The sequence below is a fragment of the Adiantum capillus-veneris genome, chromosome 24 (assembly GCF_014529385.1).
Source record: "Adiantum capillus-veneris isolate H3 chromosome 24, ASM1452938v2, whole genome shotgun sequence".
Lineage (NCBI taxonomy): Eukaryota > Viridiplantae > Streptophyta > Polypodiopsida > Polypodiales > Pteridaceae > Adiantum > Adiantum capillus-veneris.
This window is the reverse complement of record NC_140954.1, coordinates 87,261,828-87,287,996: the sequence shown is the minus strand read 5'-3', so window position 1 is coordinate 87,287,996 and position 26,169 is coordinate 87,261,828.

Genomic DNA, 26,169 nt, shown 5'->3' with positions numbered 1-26,169 from the left:
ATAGCTCTATTACAGCTCTCCATCCCATACATCTCCACTCCATAACTCTCTTACCTGAGGCCAACTTTATTGCCCTCTCCATGGAGCTAAATGACATTACAAACCTCCCATCCACAACAAGATTTCCAAGTTCAAAAACAATGTCTCTACATGTTCGGCTGCCAAAGGACTTCACACTGTCAAAGCGTTGTTACTTGCAAACTGCACAACAACGTCGTGGTGCAGGTCACACCAATGTGGACCTTTAAGTGCAGGATTTCCTCTACCCTAATGATGTAGACATCAATGTGTATTCAACATTCAATAGCCTTGCTTAATTCTTACAATATGTAGCTAGAGGGGAGAAAGGTCTTCTTGGATACTGCAAGCGATTGTGGACTATCAGAATTGATAGCGCACAATGTTCCTTGCATCAATGCCAACTTCTTTCCCATACCACTTGTGGATTGCACGAAAGGATCGTTCATGCAGAGGAGGAACTAGAAACTCTTAAGCTACGGGTGGAAGAGAAGGATGCTAAGATTGTGAAGCTTGACAATAAATCTTACATATTAAAACGACGCCCTTAGGTGCAAGGAAACATAAGAGGAGCTTCTCAACCATAGAGACTTTAGCTCCCAAAAGTGGTGCTAAAAAAAGAAGAGTTATACCTACAAAGTACATTTTTCTATGCTCCAATCTGTGATTTAAGTTGCTTCTATGGTAATGTTTTTGTCCATTCTTGTAGGAATTTTATCCAAGAGCTGTGTGGTGGCCACAGACAGGAGGGTTGCATCTATTTGTTGAGTTTATGCCTCAAGAAATTGGATGTCGTAGCCCTTCTACGAGCACCAAATGAAGAAAATTTAAACAATGATGTTACAAAGGATGTGATGCAACATTTTTCAAATTTTGTGAGCGGTGTTGATGTACAAAAGGCTTATGATGAAGTGGGAATTAGTACTAAGGACTACATTGCCTTATATGGCCTCCTTAAGGATGATTTAAGGACCAAAAGGAGGAATTACATGAGAATTTTTTTCCTATACCATTTAAGGTCAATCTTGCTAAGAAGGCTTTGAATGAGGATGTGTACTTTTGCATATGGGCCTATTTTCACATATAGGAGATAATGCCTTTATCCATCTTTACAAAGAGATCACAAGGATTAAGAAAACATACCAATGCAAGCGTAGATGCAGAGAGAGTGGACAAGGGATTTCCTTACTCAATGTCAAATAATATTTTTGTTGATTTGAGAAATCTTCAAATGGCAATGGTACTTTTTTATGGTGTGCCACCTAATGGTGAGGCTACAATAATGCATAGTTTTTTTTTCAAATTATGGTTTTAAAAATGTTATTTTGGAAATTTTGTAGTGCTAGGATTAAAGCTGGTGTTTGCTCTCAAGCTAGGTGAGTGCCAAATTGTGAAGAAACAAAGACTAGAAAGGACGAGTATCACTCTCATCATTAGGAAGAGAATGGGGTCTAGGAGGGACTCTTTATTTGGCAATTCAAGGAAGTCATTCTTAGTATAAAATAAGTAATCAAATTATAATTTTTGAATTCAAACATGCAAAATGGCTAGTTTATTTGAATTGAAAGTTTCCTCCCAAACTAGAAGTTAAAGTTTAGCGGGTAAAACCATATCATGTAGCATATCTATGGAAAGAGCTCAACGTGTAGATTGCAGATCCATGATCTCCGCTCAAATTGGAAATCATATGTGTGAGTTATGCAAGGCCAAAAATCATAAAAGTTTCCACCTTCTTTTTGGGGGGGAAAGTGCATCCTTTGACCACTCTTACACACCCACCATTCTTGCACACATGGCGTATACCTATTTGTCAAAATGTTTATCACCTCTATAAGCTCATGGCAAATAAAGAGGCCCTCCTACACCCCATCATCTTCCTAATGGAACGAGGCATTATTTCATGCAAAATATACAGCTATGAACAAGGATTGTGCACCGTCTTTTAGTGTCCAGTTGTTGGAGAAATAAATATGGTGGCTTGATGCTATTTTGTTTCCCAAGGAGACCCATGAAGTTCTTGCTTGGATTTTTGAATACATTTCATGGATAATAGATTTCATTAAGGCACAACTAGCTGGGGAAAAATCCAAGTAGATGGCACAGGGAAGTTTGAAGTTCACTAGCACTTAGGTGGTGATTTGAAAACAGTCAAGTGCATTATAGGGTGAAAACAAGGGGCTGGAGCTTTGTATCCTTGTCCACTTTGCATGAAGGGCTATAAGGGGAATGCACAAAAAAACACAACAATTGACGAAACAAAGGAAGAGGACAATTCACAAATTACACATGTGTGGGAGAATTTGATGCTACGATGTCCAATGCTAGAGGATCCCAATCCTGCCACAAAAGACAGTGAATGGAACCCTATAATTAACTTCCCTCTAAAAAATGTGCATTTTTGCACATTTCATGCTTTTATGTGCATCTTTGATTGTTTATTAAAGCTTCATATTGATTATGCCTTTACAATGAAGCCTGCAAAGAGGTCGCTTAATGTTATCTCAAAAGTGGAAGGGATCTTAAATTCAATAGGTTGTCATGGGACCAACACCTCCATTGTTGAACAAAAGAACAATGAAGCGCTCAAGAAGTGGCCCGACCAATGTCCATGGGTGGACTAAAGTTAAGGCACTTTTTGAAGAGGGTTTCTCCTTTGGGGGGTTCACCATTCAGTACCCCCCTATATAACGTGCGTTCACGGGGTATTAAAAAAATCCCTCTTTTAACATGTCTGAATGAATAAAATGACCCCTTATTTTAGGATTTTTTTCCAAAATTAAATTTAAAAACCCCTTATTTTAATGTATGTCTGTTAAATTGCCTAAACTTTTTGCATTTTAAAACCCCTCCTTTCGAACTCACGTTATACATTAACATGATAACATAGTGCACCCCCCGAGGTTTCGCCCAAGGAAATTGGTGCACATGTCGGATCATCAACATCTGAAGGTGGATGGGAGTTGTGGAAGGATTTTTGCAAGTATACAACAAACAAGGATAGCAACGCAAGTATTGTGCTTAATCGAGAGCATGTTTGTGTACTATTTGACAAGATGATGAAGATACTAGGGCTTGCAAGCACGACCAATGAGTAGCACAACAATTCTAAAATTTGATGGTGGAGTTCACAAAGGCGGTCATTAGATCATGGGGTGAAACAAACATTACACAGCATATGGTGAGTGTTTCCTATTCTACCTTCGTCTGCTCTATGATTTAGTTTTGATCATCGATGTGTTGTGGCTTTTTTTTTGGAGCGGATGCTATTAATTATGTCTGCATCATTGCATGTAACTTATCTGCATATGCATGTTTATTTTTTTGTGTTGCATTTGTTTGCATCCATTTGGTCACCACGTATGCCATGATTGCCTAAAACTATGGAACTCGATCTTGGTGGAGATAAGTTTTTTGTTTTGCAGTGTCCAATCAATAGGAGTTTTGCTGTGGGATTGTGAATGACTGCAGTCATCATGACATGGACTGACATGAAGCGCCGAACCGTTTTATTTTTCACATTTTGGTAAATTTTCAACTGCTCACTCAATTTATGGAAGCCTCAAGTTGCATGATTTAAAAGAAATGAAAGGGTGTGTTGGGTTAGTGATTGTTTGCGAGGGATAAGAGGGTCAGGTGGTTCCATTTGCAAGGGTCGGTTGCATACAAAGAAATCTATGAGCATTCCGAGAGTCTTGTGTGTGTGTGTGTGTGTGTGTGTGTGTGTGCACGCGCGTGCGTGCGCATGTTCTCCATTGAGTTAGAGAGACAATGATTCTTTGCTTTGATTCAAAGAGGGAGAGAGAAGTCCTCTCTGCTGCAAATCGAGGAGCATGGAGGGAGAGAGAATCTTGCCTCATGATTTTTTAGAGTGAGAGAAGGATAGATTGAATTTTCCTTGTAGCAAATCCAAGCAAGAAAGAGAGCAAGAGGGGCTCTGGCTGAAGATCCAAGGAAGGGTAGAGAGAGCCTTGCTCTTGCAGGCTCTGTGTAGTAGCAAATCAAGGAGAGAGAGAGAGAGAACCTTCCCCTACATAAATTTTCATGAAGGGCTGCTTATAGAGAGGAGGTGTGAGAAAACCTCTGAGCGGGCTGCATAGAATTGAAGAGAGAGAGAGGGCTTTGCCCTGTTGACAATGAGGAGAGAGAGAGAATAACTCTCTGCTACTAAGTCCAATAGAGAGAAGAGAGAGATCCTTGCTCTTGCAGACTCTACATAGAATCGAGGAGATGGAGCACTGCTAGAGAGAGAGAGAGAGAGAGAGAGAGAGAGAGAGAGAGAGAGAGAGAGAGAGAGAGAGAGAGAGAGAGAGAGAGAGAGAGAGAGAGAGAGAGAGAGGGAGAGATAACTCCTTTCTCTGTTGAGCCGAATGTGAGAAAAATGGGAGCCCTTTTGAATTTATTAAAATCCTCCAAGGAAGGCTGCCCATAGGAAAAAGAAAGAGAGAGCTTAAAAAAAGGGAAAAAGTCTCAGAGTTGCATCTGTAGAGAGAGAGAGAGAGTATCATTATATTGAAAAGTCAAATGTAAGCTACGGTTCTCGGAGCATCAAATTTTAAAAAGCAGACCACCTTTAAGATTGCGAATACCATTGAAGAAAAATCGCAGCGGTCGAGTCTAGCTCTAAAGGAAACCATACCTCTGGTAGATTGTACATAAATAGAAAAACATTACACACACTCTCATATAGCACCGCATAGAACTAGCCATCCTGCACATTGTAAATTTATTAAAAATATTGAAGCTTTGTAAAATTCAACCTTTGAGGGTCGTGAGAGTCCCACTGAGCCTTGCCACCAAGTTTTGACCCTCGACGTAGCAGTTTTGAGCTAAGTTTTCTCTCTCCCCCCATTTTGATATAAAAACATTATTTGGTGGATACAGGCGTATACAGGCGTATGCATACCAAACCTTGGAAACACTCTATTTTTCGAAGAAAGCCATGTAATTTAGCCTAGGATGAGTTGTAACCGTGATGTAATTAGACAATACCCTCTCTACTTCTCTGAGTCTACACCCTTGTAAGAGGCCGGATGGCCGTGGGAAAGTCCCCTTAACTTTTAAAGTCAAAACCCTTAGTTTTGAGAGGAGAATTGTCATTATCAAAAGAGAGTTGAAAACATGCATTGTGCAGGCCTCTTATAGCTACAAATTGTAATCTTCTTTTCTCGTGAACTACTAATCAGAATTCGTTTCCGAATAGGACATTGCGTTCCTTGTCTCTTGCTCTACAATCTAAGTGTAATCATTTCCAATTTTGTTGTGGTTCGCAACACATTGTTTGTGAGCTAAATGCACTGATTTGGAGGTTAAAATGGTTTTTTTTAATGTTTTGACCATGGATAAGTGTTTCTATGCTTAAGGAGGACCTTTTCAAGTACTTCTGTTTCAGTTTTCTACACATTTTTTGTGATGGATGACACAACTTTATGGGCTGAAGTAGTCTTTGGGTTGACGGCGGCGGGCGAGGTGGTCTTTAAGTGCTTCCAGTGCCTTCTGGTATCTGATTCTTCATTCTTTGTCAGGCACTTGCAGAAATTGCATGGTGACTTGATTCTTCAATTCCACCACTGAGTAGCCTACAAAACTAGATGTTAGGTTACTTATCATCGGTGCCGTTTGCCAGGTGAAGGATCCAGTGTAGAATGCTTCTTCAAAGGCTATCATATTATGCGAGGGCACGAACATGCATCTGACATAGAATCCGTAAAGGATTTATTCTGAAGGTTGCCCACTCAGATCGTAGCATAAGCCTTTGTTTCCTTCCAAGAATGAGAGCCATGGGGCTCCTGTCTAATCAGGCTCATTGAAAACTTGTATGCATGTGAGTAGCATCCTGCAGATCTTATATAATATTGCACAGAAGAGATCTGGCAGACTCTTGAAGAATGACATGGTGCCCGTTAGGGTTTTCACCATGTATTCCTCTGTCGCTTGGCCTCTCTCTGAAGCTGGCAGCCTAGGAAAGTTGAGCCAAGCTGGTCTCTTCTTCTGTAGTGCTTCATGCGCTTGCCATGTCCTTACTCTGGGTACAAGACAAAATGTTGGATCTCTTTGTAAGGCTGCAGGTGCTCTTGTGAATAGAATTAGGTATCTCGGATTCTTGTTCAGCCAGCTTAGACTCCACTTTGGGTGGTCTTTATCTGCGCCATCTTCTTACAGATCCTTGTACAACCTTTCTTTTACCTGTAAAATTTCTACTCTAATGAGAGGGTATGGCAAGGATAATTGGTGCCATTGAGCGTTGATTTGATTGGGAGTGAGTTGAGTGACGTTGATAGAGTGTAAAACTCTCAACTCCCAATCCATTGTGGCCTTCCACTGCTCATCCACCTCTAAGGTGATCTTCTCCTTCAGTGCGTCTTCTTCAGCTTTTGATAGTTGGACCATTGACATTCTATCTGCACTTGTGATGTGAATCTAAAAATCTTCATCACCACTCGGTTTTGTTGTGGACTGCGTCTCAAACTCAGCAAACGAGACCAAGGATATATCTATTTGTGGTAGCTCTGAAGTGCCCGCCTCTTCTTGCGTGTCTGGATTTCCATCTCTGAGAAGTTGATTTATCCGCTTGAGTTCTGCTGTCTCCTTTAGGAGCTCCTCCTCTCTTTGAACCCGCATGAGTGCCAGGTCTCTGCGTTGTGATTGTTCAAGCTTTAATTCCAATTCTAAGTCCTTGTTTTTCTTTTCAAGTGCCTTGTACACTTCATCAGTTCCCTTGATCGAGGCCACAACTGGGTTTTCTCTGATTTGTCGTAAGAAAATGGCCTGATCATTGATTCTCTATTTAGAATATTGCAGGTAAGCATTGGCAACATCTAACTGCACTTGAATTTTTTGAGCTAATAGAGAGGTTGTAAGAAGTTCATTCGTGACTTCTATCAGCTGCTCGTCTTTTACCTTGCAGGCATCAAATAATTTGGTAAGGAGATCACCTAACTCCTCCATTTCTTTTTGTTGTTTATCCTTGGATATCTGATGCTGTTCTACTTCTGCTTTTAGCTGTTGCACTTGCCTTTGGAGATCAGTGTGATGATAATCATCCTATCTTCTAGCTCTCCTTGAAGAGCGTCGATCACCATTTCTAATTCCTTGGCCTTTGTGCTGCGGTTTAAAGCTGCTGAATGGAGTCTCTTGATCATTTTCTGCATCTGACGTGCATATTCATTGACCTGTATTATCACTTCATCATTTGACTGCCACTCCTCCCGTCTTGCCAATTGGTTGCTTGCAGCCTCGTATGTTGCTTTTGGTTGTGTTGTAATTTCTGGTGGTTCCTGTGTGGAGGTAGATGGTTGATCTTCTTCTTGGCCATCCTGAGGCTATGATTCCTTGCCAATTTCTTGCTGAGTAGAAGTGGATGGTGTGGTCTCAACCCTTACTGTCTCTTCAAGTGCCACCCTTTGCGTCTTCTCTAGCTCGGGCTCCATCTCATGTGTAGTGGTAGGCTCTTTTTTTGTATCTGCTTCCTTATCAGTTTCTTTCTCCGGCTTTTGAGTCTCTTCTACTGCCCGCTCCGATTCTGGCTCGGCTTCTTTTTCCTTATGTCCATCAGTGTGGTCAGCTTTTTGTGTAGCTTCTGTTCATTGGGTGGACTCAGAATCTTTCTCTGTCAGTCTCTGCTTCTTCATTGGTACCTTTACCTGCTGGTGATGGTGGTGGGCTAGGCATGGGATGGTCTTGTTGTTCCGGAGGTAGTGAGGTGGGTCAGGGAGATCCATGGCTTTTTTCTTGTGTAGCCGTTTCCTCAGCTTTCTTTGCAGCCTCTTCTGTCTCTTTCAGCTTTAGGGCTTCGGCTTCTTGGTACATTCTTTCTAAATATTTTGTGGGATTACCTGCCTCTTTTTTGGTATGATGCTTTGTTCGAGGTCCTTTCAATCCTGTGGGTACCCACTTTTCTGGGTCCTTCCCTTGTGCTTTCCTACTGTGTTGGTAAGCCTGTTTTTCTCTTTCAAAAGCACTTGTTTTTTAGCTGACTCCTCTTGGTGTGCAACCACAGCTTTCCTCTTCATCTCTTCTCTCCGAGCTCTATTTTCTTCATTGTCAGAGCTCTCGCTGCTGTGCCACTCTGGTGAGCTGACTCATCATCTGATTTCTATGACCTTTTACATGACCTCGTAGCTCGTGGAGAGGGTTGTGCTGCCAAAATCCATATATTCTGATCAGGTGCAATCGGTAGGTTGTCGTCCATGTCGATGGCATGATAGGCTATTCTAGTCAACACCTCTGGCGTGCCCAAGTATGTAATTTTTCCTTCCTTCTTGGTGCCCTTCAAGGTTGTCAAGAAATACTGCGCGTGCTCCACAGACTGCCTTGTTGTTGACTTAAGAACCTGAGTGAAGGTGCTGGCCACGACGTGATTTGGTGTAGTGTACCTTGGTGGCCTTTTTGCCAGAAAATGAAAGTGTTGATGGTACAAATGGGCTGGCTCTTCCACCTGTTTGTGGATAAGGTCGATGAATGTAGCCGCGGATATCTCCTTGATAAATGTGCCTGCGGTTTTCCTGTCTCTTGCCCGCATGGTCATTCCTTCAATGGGCAATCTGAGTGCCTCCGTCACTATCTCTTTTGTGATTACTACCTTGACCTTGTTCCCTTGGCTGTCGGATATTTGTGCGGTTCTGTCCTCTTTGATGGTGGAAAGAAGCTTGTAAGCTTTCTGAAAGTCCACTCCGCAAAGCTCTTGTTCGTAGAAATGCCTAAGCCCCAACCTGCGGTTAGCCTCTTGAGTTTCTGGCTTGGCAGCTACATCACAGACCTCTTTAGGCAGGAGTTGCAACTCCACCTGATGCCCTTCTTCACTCTTGAAACTACCAGTGAAGACCGTAGTGTGGTGCTCTTCCAGTTGTTCTTTAGAAAGGTAAGATGCCGTTGTCGCTTTCACTGACTCGGGGTCCAGTTGATACGCAGGCAGTTCTTGTAGTTTCTCTTTCTGGTTTAGCTTCTTCTTGGCCCTCTTCGCTGCTTGCATTGCTCGTGTTCAGTGAATAGAGTGCAAAGTTAGCAGATTTGTCAGATTTTTCTCTGGAATGTTCTTTTAGATTGAGATGTTGATAATTTGGTCCAAATTGCTTCAAATCAATTTTTGAACAAGCAAAGATGCATAAAATAATACAAGGAACAAAATTGTATGGTCAAAACAAAAATTTGCAACCAAAGTAAATAATCGCAATTATTCACAGCTGAGGAAAATTTCCATTTTTTTGCAAACTTGTATTTATAGGCTTGAAGTATATACCCAATACATGCTCTGAGTGAATTATGGGCTTATTTGGATGCACAAATTGAAAATGGTACCAGATTTTGGCTTTAGGTCTTTGAAACAATAGATATAAAGGAATTTTGATATTTTGAACTCCAAATTGATTCAAAGTTGGCTAAAGGGCTTATCACAACATGTACTTTGGATGTATGATGGCCAAATATCAAAATTCCCCAATTTGACCAAAAAGTAAATAATTGTGATTATTAACTTTTCTTCCAAAATTGACAATTTTTGGTACAAATTGGTTTTAAGCATGGTATAGACCTTGGGTATGAGATATGAGGTGAATTGGATCAAGAAAAGTTGTTCATAACCCAAATTTTGGCTTGCAAAGACTTCTTTGCGTTTTCTGGCAATTTTACAAGTAATGGGTGGTCATTTTGGCTCATACTTGACTTTTGGCAATCAATAGGTGTGTAAACATGATATGTGAAATGATTTGACAATTTCCAAGCAAAATTGATGCAAAAGTAAATAATCGCGATTATTCACTTCAGTGACAAAAAATTTACGAAACCCACAAATTTTGACCTAGACATGTTTTATACACCTCATATAAGTCCTAAATTGAATTTGGTCAAGTTTGGTCATGCCGGCATCACTTTGTGCTCTGTTGACTCTGAAATCACCATTTTTTGTGACTACTCTGTCTGTTGGGTTGGTCAGTCAACTTTGAGGCTTTGGACTTGTCCGTAACATATTCGTCGTAAAGCAACCTGTCCAATTCTATCTCATTTGGAGTCAGTTTGGCCTCGTATGTTGAATTTGACACTTTGTAGCCTTCGAGCTGTTTTCTTCTTTTCGAGGGTGTTTCTTGATGGATTTCACCAAACCAATCATATACATTGTATATGGACCTCATTAGCAAGCCATCTGTGGAGTCAGGTCGGAATTCTGGCATTTATCAAAAACCTAACTTTTCTACTGGGGATCCTCTTGACCCCAACCGAATGGTCATCTGATGATATAGAAAGGTTCTATTATGTTAAGGCATGCTATGGTTCAAATCCCATCCGATTTGGTCAAGCTGGCAGGCCGCTATGGTCAGTTTTAGGTTGTAGGTCTTCGTGCACTGCTCCATTTCTAGGGTTTTTTCTAAAGCTTTAGACTAGCTACCGGCCATACAAAATGGATCATTATCAAGTAAAGAACTTACCCCTCATGTCTCGTGTGAGACGGTACTGAAAATGGTCAACTGTGAGCTCCGAAAATGTCGTGCCGAAAGAGGCCGAAATCTCTCTATGCAAAGGCTCCAAGTGGAAATGAGGTGGTTTTAGTTTACCATGGATATATATACCTGGACTTCCCGAACCAAATTCCCCCCGATTCCCCCATTAGTCCTACTAGTGGTGAAATCTATGTTAAACTCAAAAATTTCTCTGATCGGATTCTTGTAGCTCATTCTGCAAGAATTTTGCAAAAGTAGGCGTGGCCGCGTAATTTAGGCTTCCCGCTTCTCTCTTCTGATTTCATTGTAAATTATTGTGCTTGTCCGCCTTATCTTTCTGATCTTTATCGTATCTTCCATTTTTCCATATGAGTTTCTCTGCTATTTATTATTAATTTTGGCCTGTTTATTTAAAAAAACCAAAGAAAATAGCAAAATGCTCTAAAAAAGTAAAGTAAAACCCAATCATTAAGAAAATCCCTTGAAAAACATAGTTTTTTTTAATAGATTTCTTCATTTTTAAGCCTCCTTATCAACAAAAATGATGAAAAATACCCAAAAAAGGACTATTTTTTATGAGTTTTTGATAGTATATACACTATTTACACTCATCGGGACGATATTATCAGTGACTTTTCCCTTGATGATGAATTATAAGGGTATTATTAGGTAATTTTGCAAAAAGATCACACGTTAACATAGAACTTTTTACTCCCTCTTCAAACATTGCCCTTAATTACTTAGTACTTAGTGCCCTTCCACCCCTCCTAGGTGGCGTACTCCGGGACGACTGCGTGCATGGGTTGAACAATTGTGTCTATGCATAGATGTGATTGGCTCTACCATGATATAAAGATCAATGCAATTCAAACTCAGATGTTGTGCAAGAGCTGGGTCTTGAGTAATTGACTCAAGGGTTTTTGATGTCGAGGTTTGCTACTGATGTCTTCCAAAGAGAAAATCTTGTAGCTTTTGTGCTCTCTGCTTGATTGTACCATCAGGGTGCTTTAGCACTCTGATTGCTTGAGCTGTTGGTAGCACTTTTGACTGTTGTCGAGCTTTTTCTCTCCATTGGTAGCTCGGTCGGCTTGGTACTACATGGTGGGGTGGAGTCTGTTGAGACTTAACTCACCACTGATTGATTGGTTTCATGGTTTGTGGAGAAGATAAGTGCTTCTTTTTTTTCAAACCCTTTTCGTGTTAGGTTCCTTGCTCGGAGATGCTCGATTCTGTGTTCGAATCCTTGGAACCTTCTTTTGTTTCTTCGGTGAAGTTTTAGGCACCCAAATCTGAATAGGTTTATCCTTAAGCTGTGCTTTTGGTACCCAAATCTTCCTGACTCCTTGCATGCGACATGTAGCATTTGATTGTCGAGGGGATGGAGAAGATTGGCTTCGTGGATTGGTCTGTTGATTGCTTCTTTTTCATTCCTCCTTGCTTGGTGCAATTGGAACAATGAGTTTCCCTCCTTTAGGTGATAGCTTTAGTTGATTCGTATCCCAATCTGGTACTGCTTTGTATGTACGCATCTAGGGAATTCCAAGAATCATCGCCTCACTCATGTGTTCACCTGGCAAGCATACAAACTGATGAGGGCATGAACATCCATGTACTACCATGTTCAAGTTGACTACTCCCAATGTTGGAGTTGGATTCTTGTTGCATCCTTTGATTGTCGCTATTTCTACTGTTAATGCTTGACTTGTTGCCTTCTTGTATGTGGAATAACTGACTGCATTCACTCTAGCTCCTGTGTCTACCAAAGCATTGGTGCTATGATTGTTGAGCTGTACTTTGATGCGCAGATCCATTCCATCTAACCAATCGTCATCTGTTGAAACTACTTCTTTATGTAATTCCCATTGTCGATCGTCTATTTCCATAGTGTTGATGGGAATCGGTATCTGTTGATTCTTGAGAGCAGCTTTACGCTTGAGTACCTGAAGTCTAGCCTCCTCTTGGGCTTCATCGATAAGCTGTTGTCGCTTGATCTTCCTTAGTTTGGGTGCATGCACTCTCTCTAGCAATTCATTGGTTAGTGGCAAATTGTATTTCTTTAAACGACCATCCACTAATCCAATTAGCCATTGGTTCACCCTCTAGGGTGGACAATTTTACTGCTCCACTTGGAGATACATCTTCAATGATAAATGGTCCGTTCCCTTTTTCTTAAACTTGGGAATGTGTTGCTTAAGGGAATAGACTAGAACTAAGTCCCCTTTTTTGAAGATTTTTGTGATTAAGTGGGAATCAAAAAACTGTTTTGGTTTTCGCTTTTGTGCATAGATATGAGCTACAATAGTTAGCCTTTGCTCATCTAGCTTTTCTAAATCTTCAAGTCTTTCTGACAATTCATGTCCAGTCCACTCAAGATTCTGTGCTACCCTTAACTAGAAATTCTATTTGCAATATGGCATCAAGACCATAAACAAGGTTAGAGGGTGTAGCATTTAGAGCTGTTTTGAATGAAACTCGATAAGCCCATAGAGCAGCATGGAGATTCATTTCCCAGTCTGTCCTTCCTGAACTAACCACTTTAGTCAGCACCGAGCTAAGAATTTTATTCGTATGCTCCGCTTGTCCTTTTGCTTGTGCGTGATAGAGAGCTGATTTGTTATGGATGACCATAAACTCATTAAGCAAATACTCTATTACCTCATTGAGGAAATGAGTTCCCCGATCACTGACAATCTCTATTGGCAGTCCATATCTCATGAATACATACTCATATAAGAATGCAATAGTGATTCTGGCATCATTTGGGTTGCTTTAGCCTCAACCCACTTGGTCAAATATTTCGTAGCTACAATTATATATTGAGCTTGGGTTTTATAAGCAGGTGGCTGTATTGGTCCAGCAAAATCTATACCCCATTTTGCAAAGTCTCTAGCCCCCATCATTGGTCTTAAGGGCATGTTGTCTACTCGTGTTGGCATTTTTACTCGTTGACAAGCATCACACCTTCGAACATATTCTTTAGCATCTGAAAAAACTGTTGGCCACCATATGCCTGCCATCAAGTTGCTCTTGCGGTGGTCTCACTAGAAAAGTGACCTCTAGCTAATCCAACATATGCTTATTCTATAATCAGAATATACTTGTTTTCATTTGCACAAAGACAAAAATGTTGATCTTTACCTCTCCGATACAATTGGTTCCCAATAAGAGCATAGTCTCGATCTTGCTTCAGTTTCAATTGCTCTTTGACAAAGTTTACTCATGTCCTCAAGAAACGTTCGGATCAATAAGTAAGTAACGAGATAATTAATCCACTTAGGAACAAGTGACATTTGCAACAATGTTACATGAGGAATGGGTGTTTGTTTTTGACATTGAGGGCAATCTTTTACAAAAGATCTAACATCTCTCCTCATAGTCGGCCGAAATACTCCAAGTCTCAAGATTCGTTGCATAGTTTGGTCTTCCGCAAAGTGAAGTCCTACTATGGTAACATGTGCTCGACTTTGGTATTGTTCTTTTTCTTCAGGGTTAATGCATAAAAGAAATACCCCGTCCCGATTTCTTTTATATAGCCTTCCAGCTAGTAATTGATACATAGCCGATTGCTGGATTGAGTTGATTGTGATAGGAAGTGGTATTTGTGAATCCACTTGAGCTATTTTCATCAATGACACAATGCTTTTCGACCATCTAGGTATCATTTCCACGGAGAACAAATAGGCATATGGTAAATCATCGTCTATCCCTTTAGGTAATTCCCATGAAACAATCCTTGACAACTGATCTGCTCATTGATGTGTAGTGTCTTTTTTTACAACCATAGTGAAATCAAATTTGAGAAGAATGATGAACCATCTAACTATTCTCCCTATGCTGCATGGCTTGTTGACCAAATACAACAAAGCTTGGTGGTCCACAAAGAACACAAACTTGTTGGCTAATAGGTAATTTCTATACTTTTTAACGGCATAGATCATTTCTAATCCTTCTCTTTTGGTGGTGATGTAATTCTTTTCTGCCATGTTCAATTTTCGGCTAGCATAAAAAATAGGAAAGTCAATTTTTCCATCTTCTGGTTGAGCTAGTATACAACCAATAGAAAAGTTTGAAGCATCTACATGTTCGTGGAATACCTTATCCCAATCTTGTGCGTTCAATATTGGAGCTGAGGTGAGAGCTTGCTTAAGCTTCATAAAGGATTCTTGACATGCCTCGGTCCATTCAAAGTGTGTAATCAAGCTATACATGGGTTTTGCAATTATAGCATACATGTAGATGAACCTTCGGTAATATCCACAATGTCCCATGAAGGCTTGTACCCCCTTGACTATTGTTGGGTCTAGGCAAATCAGCAATGACATGAATCTTCTCAATATTAGTAGCTATGCCATGTTTAGATACTATATGTCCAAGAATTTTCCCTTGTCTTCCCATGAATGTGCACTTTTCAGGATTTAAGCAAATCCTATAAAGTCTACATTTCTCGAATACCTTTTTGAGGTGTTCAAAATGATCAGCCCGGATTGACGAATGTACGCATAGATCATCCATATATACTTCTAAGAATTTCCGAAGATACTCTTTGAAAGCATGGCTCATCAACCTTTGAAACATGGCTGAAGCATTAGTTAACCCAAACGGCATAACCCGATAGGCAAATATACCCCATTCTATTGCAAAAGCAGTTTTATGTTGATCTTTTGGGTCAACCAAAAGTTGATTGTATCCCGAAAAGCCGTCTAAGAAGCGGTAAGCTTCTTTTCCTACAACTTGTTCTAAAACATGCTTAGTTATCGAAAGAGGAAAGTTGTATCTAATGGTAGCTGCATTCACCTTTTTGAGATTAACACACACTCGTAATTTCCCATTCTTCTTAGGTACTACCACAATTGGAGACAAAATTTCGTAAATGTATTCAGCTTTGTTTAGTTTTTCAATCTCTTCTTTGATCTTCCTGGAAAATGTTTTGCTATAAGTGTATGGTCTCTATCTACTTGGTTTCACATCATCTCTCATGGGTATAGTATGTTGATAGATTTCTGGATCAACACCCTTGAGATCCTTGTAAGACCAAGCGAAGATATCTCGGTATTCCTTTAACAAGCTCAACAAAAGATTTTCTTCTTCTTTTGTTAGGTCATTCGCAATGTAAGCAAGTCTAGGCTCTTCTCCTGGTTCAGCCAAGTCTACCCTTTTAGCGTTTTCAGGCCCTTCGTAAGATTTTCTTTGTTTCCGTAGTTCCCTAACAGGTTATTCAATTATGATTTTCCAATCTTGGAGAGTATACTTTTTGTAATGGGATGGAACATGCATTACATTCTTGCCATCCTCTTCCGTGGTTTCCATTTTGGTTGTGTATATCTCTTTTTTCAACTCTTGATATTTCTTTTTCCGTTCGACTCTGGTCATGAGTGCTTTTTTATCCTAAGATTTTTCTTGAGTATCCTTCCTTGTTTTTCTCGATGTTTGAGACATTTTTGAGTTTTTGTTTAAAGGATATCTGCCAGTTATTTTGTCCTCGACACACAATCATTAGCATCTATCTGCATCAGGAATTATGTTTTACTGGAGACTGATGGCATAGGTCGTGTTTTCATGATATTGGTGTCTCTCTCTCTCTCTCTCTCGTCTATACCATTTTTGTCCTCCTGATTTCTGGTTTGGAAAGTTTAAAAACTTTTCCTCCCCTCCCTTTAAGCGTAACTGAGCTCTCGTATGCTCTTTTTCTGACCCCGAATCTTCTGAGGTAGCTGAGTGTTCATCTAATTCATCAGTTGCATCATAATAGAGGTCTAAAAAGACTTGTTGAGCTTTCATCAAGTCCTTGGGTTCCTCATCTTCATTTTCAATGTTGAGGACTGACATCATTTGGATGGGAATTATGTCGTAGCCATCCTCATTGCAAAATTGAGTAGGCATAGATATATTCACACATACATCCATTGTCGCTAAAATTTGAGTCCACTCGAATGGTTCAAATAAATGCTCTAGAAAGGGTTCCGGTATGTAGGCTTCATCTGTATGATCCCTTTCTAGGATACATTCCTCTAGTATTAAGCTTCCATTTTCTGAAGCTCCCCACATCCAAATAGGAGTGTCTTTGTTTAACCAGGATGAGAGTTTAGTTTCAATCGAAGAGACTGAATCAAAATCTTGGATGGGTGTTTTCAAGACTTTTCTATAAGTGTGATCTTTTAGATTTACTCTTGTTATAGATCCCACCTGCTTCAAGTACAGATAGTTGTTTCCCCAATCTTGGATAAGCTGTACCTATCGCATGAAAGGTCTTCCCAAATGATTTCATAGTTGAGTTTTTCCCAAAGTCTACTATGGCAAAAGTGTGTTGATATTCAATTCCACAGGAATTGACTATCACTTTTTCAAGCAGCCCTAGTGGTCTCTCAATGTGCCCGTCAGCCAACTGCAATTTCATTCGCGTTTGTCTAATGGCTGGCTGTCCCCAAGATTCCCATACTGCTTTAGTGGCTATGGATATGCCAACTCCATTGTCCAGTATTGCGATGGTTTCAATGATTCTTCGACCTTGTTCATAGGAACTGATCAAATCTCTTTGTTTTCCATTTCATTTTTCAAGTTTTCCAAATTCTTAAAGATTAACCCCGTTATCCCCACCTTCTCTAGGGTTTTCTATAAATCGTTCCACAAGTATGGTCTGAGTTTCAACAGTTCTCCCAAAGTAAGAGTGCATTGGATGGGTGTAGACATGATTGAATTAATGTTGTCTATTTATAGGGTCTGTTCAGCTCTTTTTACTTGAGTGGTCTTGCAAACAATGGATTCATCTTCGTTATCTCCCAAGTAAGAAGGTAATGTTTTTAATGTCAATGGTTTAGATATTCTTGAAGCTTCTGATCTACAATCCCCGTACAAGGATTATAAATCCGTGTTCATATCAGAAGGTAGGTTATCCAACCAGACTTCCTCTATATAAGCTGACTTTAAAGTTACGCTCCCATCATTGATCTCTCTTACCTTTTCCCATAAGTGTCCTGGCGAGTCTTCGTCTACGAATAGAATTCCGTCTAAGGCATCTTCGTTGTCTGGCACTATAAGCTCTGGTTCATTTGTTTCAAGGTGGGTTTCTGCCACCACATCGGATTTTGCTTTCGTTCCTTCTACCGCAAGCTCTTTAGCTTTTGCAATACGTTCAAGCTTGGGTTTTTGTTTATAGAGAATTTCTTGCGTGATTCTTACCAAATTTTGATAAGCCTCCAGCTTTGTTGCTTCCATGTATGGAGATGGATAGTTTTTTCACTTGTTTTCCATGTTTTGGCCTGCTTTAAGTCCTGCTTGGTAGGCTTCCAAGGCAGCATTAATAGGCTCAAAAATTTTATCAACCAGAATGGATCCTCCAGATTTCACGGTTGTTTCCTTGAATTCACCGCCAGTTTCTTTCAAATTATCTTGGGCTAGCATTTTTGCTTTCTCTTCGATTTCACCCCGTTGTTTTTGTTTTCTCATCTCATATCTTTTGCTTTTGCTCCTTTTGATTCTTTGAGAAGAAATTTTCATGTTCTCTGAATCGTCACAGGAGTTGTGTTTCTTTCTCTTTGCCTGGGATCTAGTGATTACCTTGATTGGAACAATCAGTTCACTCTCTGATGATCTACTAGGCATCACTTAGACTACGTTTACGACAGTTTTTCCCTTGTTTAAAAAGGATTCTTAGGACAATCTTCCGAAAAGTGTCCTCCCTTTTTCTCAACATTGTATGCAATAGACTTCATTTGGTTTGAGGATTTTGTCAGGCTCTGGACATTTGTTCTTCCAATGGTCAATAGCACCACAGTTATGACAATTTTCTGTTCTAGGCTTCATCATGGGTCTTCCCATGGGAGGTCTGACACCTTGATTAGCTACATTTATACATTGGTGTGAGCTCTGGTGGAGCATAAGACATGGTTTCTTCCATTGGTGGTGGATGTGGACTATACCAATCTCTTTCTACCATTATTGTACATGGACTAGGCTCTGCATAGGATATAACATGAACTAAGGCTTGTTCATCTATAACTCCTTCAGAGTGCATGTACTTTACAGGCATTGCAATATGTCTTGGATACGGATTTTTTTGTCCCAACACAGGTTGAGGTATTTCCATACCCATTGGTGGTCTTTGAGCTTGGGCCATATTAGGCTGATATCTGTACATCGGTTGTCCTTGTGGCCTCATGGACACGTACTGAACATTCCTATCATACTTTGGTCTGAAGTAGCACTCGTGGATCTCATGGTTGGTCCATTTACCCTTGATTGCACACTATTTTTGTGGCCTAATTGGTTGTCCCTGTGGAGGTATCCCTTGTCCTGCCCTCTCATAGGTGCTTTTTGCATATTGTTCATCATGTCGTTCATCCTTTTTAGCATATCTTCTATGGCTGAGAGTGATGGCTGAGAGTGGTGCCGCAGCAGCTGTTCCCACTTGTGCTGGTTTAATGGATGCTGTCTTCTCGCTTTGGTTATCCTTAGGGACATCTTCTTCGTTGAAGATCTCTCAATTGTCTCCTAGGTCAATCACATCAGACACGCACGCTTCTAGGGTTGTATGCTTTTTACTATAGAGTATAGCATGAAGTTCTTTGTTTAGAAGTCTCTCCAGAAACAAAGATACAAGCCATTCTTCTGCAGGTATCTCCATCTTGGAGCATTTGGCAATGTATTGTTTCATTCGAGTTGCACAATCCCTACCACACTCACCATGTTTCTATTTAAAGCTGTAGATTTGAGCTACCGTATTATGTTTAATCCCCGTTTTGGAACAAGAAGCTATAGACCTTGAGCTAATGTATTCAAGTCCATGATTGACGTTGGTGGAATGTTTTGGAACCATGTCAAATATTTTCCTTCTAATGTCATTCCAAAGCCCTCGAATTGAGTATGGAAATCAAATATACACTCTGCTCTTAGCACTTGCTTAAAGATTGCTAAGTGGTCATATGGATCCCCTGATCCACTATATTTTCTGACCCATTTTAATCAGCTGGTCTAATACGTCTATTTGGTTCAACTCCCGGTCGTCTAGGACTTGGTCCTGTTCCGAGTCCTTCAAACTAGTATGTTGGAAATAGTGACTCATGTAGCCTTGGACTGGCCTTAGTGTCACCCGGTTTTCTACGTGATGAGGTGGTTTCTGGTTTCTTCACATTACTCTCAAATGATCTCTCACGGTGTTCATCCCTTGGAATTGTGTCTGGTCCTTGCTCCGATATCCAATCCTGTATGGTATTTGGTTTATTCTACCTCCTCAGGAGTCATCATAACAAAGTTGTTGTTATAACAATTCCTAAATAGGTAGGTTGGTAGGTCTGCTGATCCCTTATCTTTGATCTTGAAGATATAGATGATCTTCATGACCGTTAATTGTCCTGGTTTGGCATGAGAAGTCCACAAAAGATCTTTTATGTTTCTATCTTCCCAACAATAGACTCCAATCCTCGGAATATCAGTACTAAGCCATTTCAAAAGCATCAAGTCTACTTGATCGTATCCCTCGAATTCTAAAGTTGGTGGTCCTTCTTTTGCTGACATATCTGGGATTATAGTGTTAGGGTTGTGCTTGAGGTGGGAACCTGACCTAAAATTAAGCAAGCTAGGGCTGTGCTTGAGGTGGAAAACCGTCCTAAACTTAAGCAATCTAGGGTTGTGCTTGAGGTGGGAACTTCACCTAAGGTGCTTGTCATGCTTGATGACTAAGGTACTTGAGGTACTTGTCACATTTAATGAGGAAGTTGCTTGAGAAGCTTCCTATGCATGGGGCGTAAGATGCTTGAGTCAATAAGAGAACCTACACACTTAATGAGGAAGTTTCTTGAGAAACTTCCTATGCATAAAAATCTCAAAGTTAGGGGAATTCTAAAAGAGCACATGGGACACATGTCAGACTCTCACTAAGCTTAACCACATGGTGTACTTGAATTCTATTGGTTGGGCTAAAGACGGGTCCAATGAGCTTCTACTTCTATCTAGCAAATATCTAGATATTTTCAAGCTCTCTCTCTCTCTCTAAGGGGTAAGGAGGATACTTGTCAAAAGACTACCCATGTACTTGACTGCATGCTGCATGTGATTGGCTAGGGGGAGAGGGGTCCAATGAGCTTGCAACATGAAGAAAGGTCACCACTTGCCCACACACACACTCATTTGCAAGGCCATTCTCACTTGGTGAAAGTTGAGGAACACCACCTCCTTCTCCAAGCTTGTGAGAGTGAACGCCTACTCCAACACTCTTGGCTATGGAATGCAAATCCAACCAAGAGTCATGCTTTAATTCTTAAGCTTTCCATCTTCTCCATCTTCATTACGATGCTATTATGTATGCTAGCAAGAAGATTAATGATAAGTGAGGAACTATTTCTTTCTCCTATGGAATGTTTCTTCTTCCTCTTCCCTGTCCTCATTCCCCGCTAGCTCTCTCCACCTTTGAAGGTGTTTGAGGCCTTGGGACTGAGGGTTGGGATAGTTAATGCTGTCTTTAAGTTTATGTTATGCTTGTGATGCATGAAGATCTCCATCTTCATTGCATCATCTAGGTTACAAGGAACACAAAGATTGTATTGTACCAAGTCTCTCTTGATGGGAGAAACTATAATACAAATGCCTATTGGAGGGGGGACCGGCTCCATATGAATCCGGTCCTCAACTATTGTCATGCTCTCTAAGGTCTCTCTCTCTTGCAAAAGTATTGTTCATGCCAAGTTAACTAAGTACCATGTTTATGTTGCTACCATCAATTAAGTTCAACCGCTATGCTCACAAAGAATCTCTCAAAAGTGCTTCACCTAATTTCCTAATTCCTCTACTCTCAAAGTTCAAAGGCAATTTCCATTACAGAAATCAAATGAGTGATTCCACAATCAAGACAATATGAATTCACTCTTATGATCTCCATCTGAGGAAAATATTTCATTAGGTGGTTACCACCACACTTATAAGAGCCAGATTCTAGTCAAAAGTACAAACGAGAACCCAAAAACCAACACAAGGGCCAAGAGTGGTCTTGAATACCATAGATCAATCTTTTGATGGATTCCATCCAGGCATACCAGAGGAGTGTGGGGAAGTAGATGGTCTTGACGAACTGTGGAAAGAGTTCAAAGAGGCCAACAAACCTAATGAGCTAAGCAAACATGTAAACAAGACCAATAATGGAGAGGAGTGCTTCTTCCATCGATAGAGAAATTTGAGGCCAGATCTTAAATAAATCTAGAAATGCAATCATATTGGAAATACTAAGGATATCTATAGACAACCAACCCCAATTGCTAGGAACACTACCTTCCCATATGGGAGAACACAAGGCCAAATCGGATGTTGTCGCAGTCCCATCACAAAGAATATCTTCCAAGAAATTCATTGATCTAAAGGTCTAATAGACATTTTGTCAACACCAGTGACATGTACAATAGCGTTAGTTGATCTATTACGAATACGACCTAACATGTGGACTATGGTAAGAGACTGTCTAGAAAAGTTTTGTGTGAAGGATCCTTCTTCACAAATTCAATAGGGAATCGGAAAACTTAAAAAGCCTCACCTAACTACAAAGCCTATACCATTAAACAAAGTAGGAGAATATAGTGAAGGAGAAGATGGTAACACGACTCTTCCTGTGGAATTTCAATTAGTTGCCACCACCCTGGCAATCCTTGATAGTGGGCCTGGGGTAGCCATTGATACGAAAGAAACATGAAAAAAATGGGGAAATATTTCTTTAAAAGCAACAAGAATGAAACTACAACTCAGAGATGGATATATGGATAAACCCCTAGGACTCTAGAGAAAATAGTTGTCACCTCTTGCGGAATTGAATATGAGCATACGATTGGCATTGGTGATTTTGGCAAGAAGAACAAGTATGACATCATACTTGGAAGACCATTCATGAGACAATTAAAATGGTCCAGGATTAGAGAGATGAACATATTTACCTAAGGAATATGGAGACCACAACCAAGATAAATTTAAAAGACCATAGTTACAAGGATATGACAAGAACTCTTGTGAAAGATTTTGATTCAGCTACATTAGCCAGATATGAACTTGTAGCATGGTTAGGTCAGTCCAAATAGTTATGGATGTGCAAAGATTTAGATTGTGGTAGCTTAAGACGAGAATAATGTATCCTAGAGAGGGATTTAGAAGATAAAGACTATATCCCAATACCCTTTCCAGAAGAAGCACTAGAGCCTTTAGAATGGGAACACATTCTGGAAACCTTGTATGTGTGTGCTATTGGGATACCATATTACGCGGTCAAAGAAATTAAAGAAGATGAGTGCCAAGCCTCAAATGAACCTAAAATGAGAGAGCACAATGAAAAGGAAGAGAAAGAGTTGTTTGACGACTCTCCAGAGTATTTTGGATTCGATAATGATGCAGATAAGTGCTTTGATAACTCTAAAATTCAACAAGAAACCATAGCAAATATCAGGTTTGATGACTTTCCAAATCAAAAACCTAGATGGAAATAATTCTATACAAAGAAAAGAGATTTAAACATGGCCAAAGAGAATCCAATTCCGACAGTGAAAGGAAAAACATGATTCTTAATGCTTGTAAAGACTGAAGATTGTGTAAAAGAAAAAATCTCAGGTCGATTCACAACACCTCAAGACACAAAAACAAAAGAAAGTGCAAGGAGTTTGAGGAAACAAGCTCAAAAGACTGAAAAGGAGACAAAACATAAAAAACCAAAAGAACCACGGATGGATGAATTTGGGGAACCAAAATGGACCCAAGTGGAGTGTAAGAAGAAATATTGTAAACTCAAGAAAACAATGAGTGAAGTGTGGACTCAAGACGTAGAAATTGAAGAAAAAGAGAGCACAAAAAAAGAAAAGATGAGTGTCTCTTCCCACTATTGGAAATTCACCATCCAGGACAGGAAAATAGTAATGAAACAGCCAATAAGGTAGAAAAAAGAAAATGAATCATATGATGACCCTGAAATGAAAAATGAATAGACCTAGCAAAGCCAAAAGAAGATGCGAGACCGGTCTACATAGCAACGGATTTGAGCACATAAGAAGAAGAGATGCTCATCGAACTCCTCAAGGAGTAGAGAGATGCTTTAGCATGGTCATATAAGGACCTCAAAGGAGTGGATCCGTCAATATATGATCCCCTTGAGCCGGATGCCAAACCTTTTAGACAACCCTATACCTATAATGATACATTTGACAAATGAATTAAAGAGGAGATTGATAAGCTTAAAGAGGTGGAGTTATTTTATGAGATTGGACACGCAAATAGGGTGTCACCCAATGTGATTGTCCCCAAGAAAAATGGGAAATTATGTGTATGTGTAAGTCTCATGAAATGTTGCAACAATAACGGATGACTATCCCTTACCAATCACAGAGCATCTGCTCGAGTGAATGCTTATAGGGTGATGCATTTTTGCTTAACCAATTCCCCTTCCACACACACTTCGAAGAATACTTGCATATTCTTGGAGATATACATGGATGACCTTTGTGTTCACTCTATTCTTAGGGTAGAGCACATTGAGCATCTTAGAAATGTATTCAAGAAGTGCAAGATTTGTAGAATCTGCTTAAATCCTCGAAAATATGTCTTCATGGTAAGACAAGGCAGAATATTGGGACATATTGTCTCTAAAAATGGTATATCTACCGATCTTGACAAGATCAAGGTGAGTGTAGGGATGCCAAAGCCAAATAATTACAAGCAAGTACAATCCATAATGAGATATTGTGAGTACTATGGGCGATTCATATACATGTATGCAGTCATTTCACAACCCCTTTTTAGGTTAATAGTTCCTAAATGGTCTCAAAAAATAGTCACAATTTTGACCTATGAAGACATATTTGATAGGTCTGAACAAGCCATTAAGCAACAAACGATTAGGAAAGCTAAGAACTTTGTACCATCTGGGCTCGGAAGGAATATTACAATTATGCATAAGTCTAGAAGAATATGAATGTTATCTTATGAAATCCCATGTACAATACATATCCTTCCATTGTTCCCAAAAGAAGACACACCAATGCCTAAAGCAACTTTGTAAGGTCTCTGACCCCGATCAAAAAGAGCACCCTCGTACCATGAACTGAATATAATGGAATAAGTTACTATTTTTAGCAGTTTTTCAGATTCTGTCAGTGCCATGATGTTTAGAATGTTTTAAAGCTCCGAAATGTGAATTAAAATAATTTTTGTAAAAAAATTCCAAAAATAGTAAGTTTTTGGTCACCCGACCCGTCCAGTTTTGACCATCTCGAAAAACTGCACCCGTACCCCGAATTTCAAAAAAATGCATTTTCGGACCCCGAGGGCTGCTAAATATGGCAGATACTCGGGCCAGTACGCCTTAGTTAGAGCTTGCTATAGCAATTTTTGGCATTAAAATCCGACTCGTATGACCCGTTTTAGCCTAGAATCAAATTTTCTCAAAATTGGCCGGGGAGGTACTGGGGGCCCGGGACTGTGTGGGAACAGGTTCTAGCCCACTCCAGATCAGCTTTAGCAGCTAGGGGGTGCCCTCTTTCTTTGTGGGAGTCCTGGGAGAGTTTCCAAGCCAGTAACTAAGTCTCAGAGTCAGTTAACCAAGCCAACCTGACACTAGGTGGGTAGGGGAACTGAACTTGCCAATGCAGAGATTGAGTGCTCACTCAGATGCTTATAGCAGCACAAATCGATTTTCAGCTTGTAGGAGCCTATTTCAAGACTTGCACACACACACACACACACACACACACACACACACACACACACACACACACACACACATATGCTCACACACACACAGTGCACACACACACACACACACCTACACACACTCTGGGAAGGTGCTACCGGAACACACACCTTTCGAAGGAGAAGCAAGGAGGGAGGTGCTGTCGAATTCTCGCCTCACGAAGCTCAATTAGATCAGAGAATCGAGAGGTTTATCAGCCCTTAATCACGGTAACCACGGTTTAATTAATGCTTTCTACAAATCCTTTTTCATTACCATCTAAATTTCTCGTCTATTATGCTTATTCCTAGTCGTAATTCTCTATAATTACTCTCTAAATTCTCCTTAACCATATTCTATTATGTAATCATCATCCCATAGCTGAATTATCAGCCATTCATCACTCTTAATTAATGATTAGTGCACGATTATTAGAATTTTCTCTCTCTAGGTAGCATAGAAATTAATCGGTAAGCTGGTAATTGTGTAGATTGATGAGAATCACTCTTTCTATCACGCATTAATATTGTAGCTGATTTAGATCCATCTCTGTTATGCATTAACATATAATTAAGGTAAGATTAATCTGTCATTAAGTCTCTAAGAGGTGGTTTTTCTCACACCTATGCATGCGGTGATTCTACACCCTCTAATTGCTAGGAAGAGATTAATCGTGCTTAATTCATCTCTCTGGTAATTCCATTAGTGAAATCCTATTATTCTTAATCATGTAAGCCAAGTAATTATCTTTAGAGTCGGTTCCCATAGGATTATGTGTCATCCATAATGATTGCTATATGGAAAAATCTAAACCTCTCATGTAGCAGGCATTGTTTGATGTTGCTTATCTATCATTTGTCTTGCTATGATGCTTACGGACATTAGCTCTTTTCCCCAAGTTAATTATTTAAAGTAGTGAGTTTAAAATGGCCCCGGTTAAGAGGACTCGCTTTGGTGGAGCCCACGACCATGAGGTAGGAACGAGCAAGGTGAACGGAAAGGGAAAAGCTCCCATGGAGGAACCAATACCGGCCATCT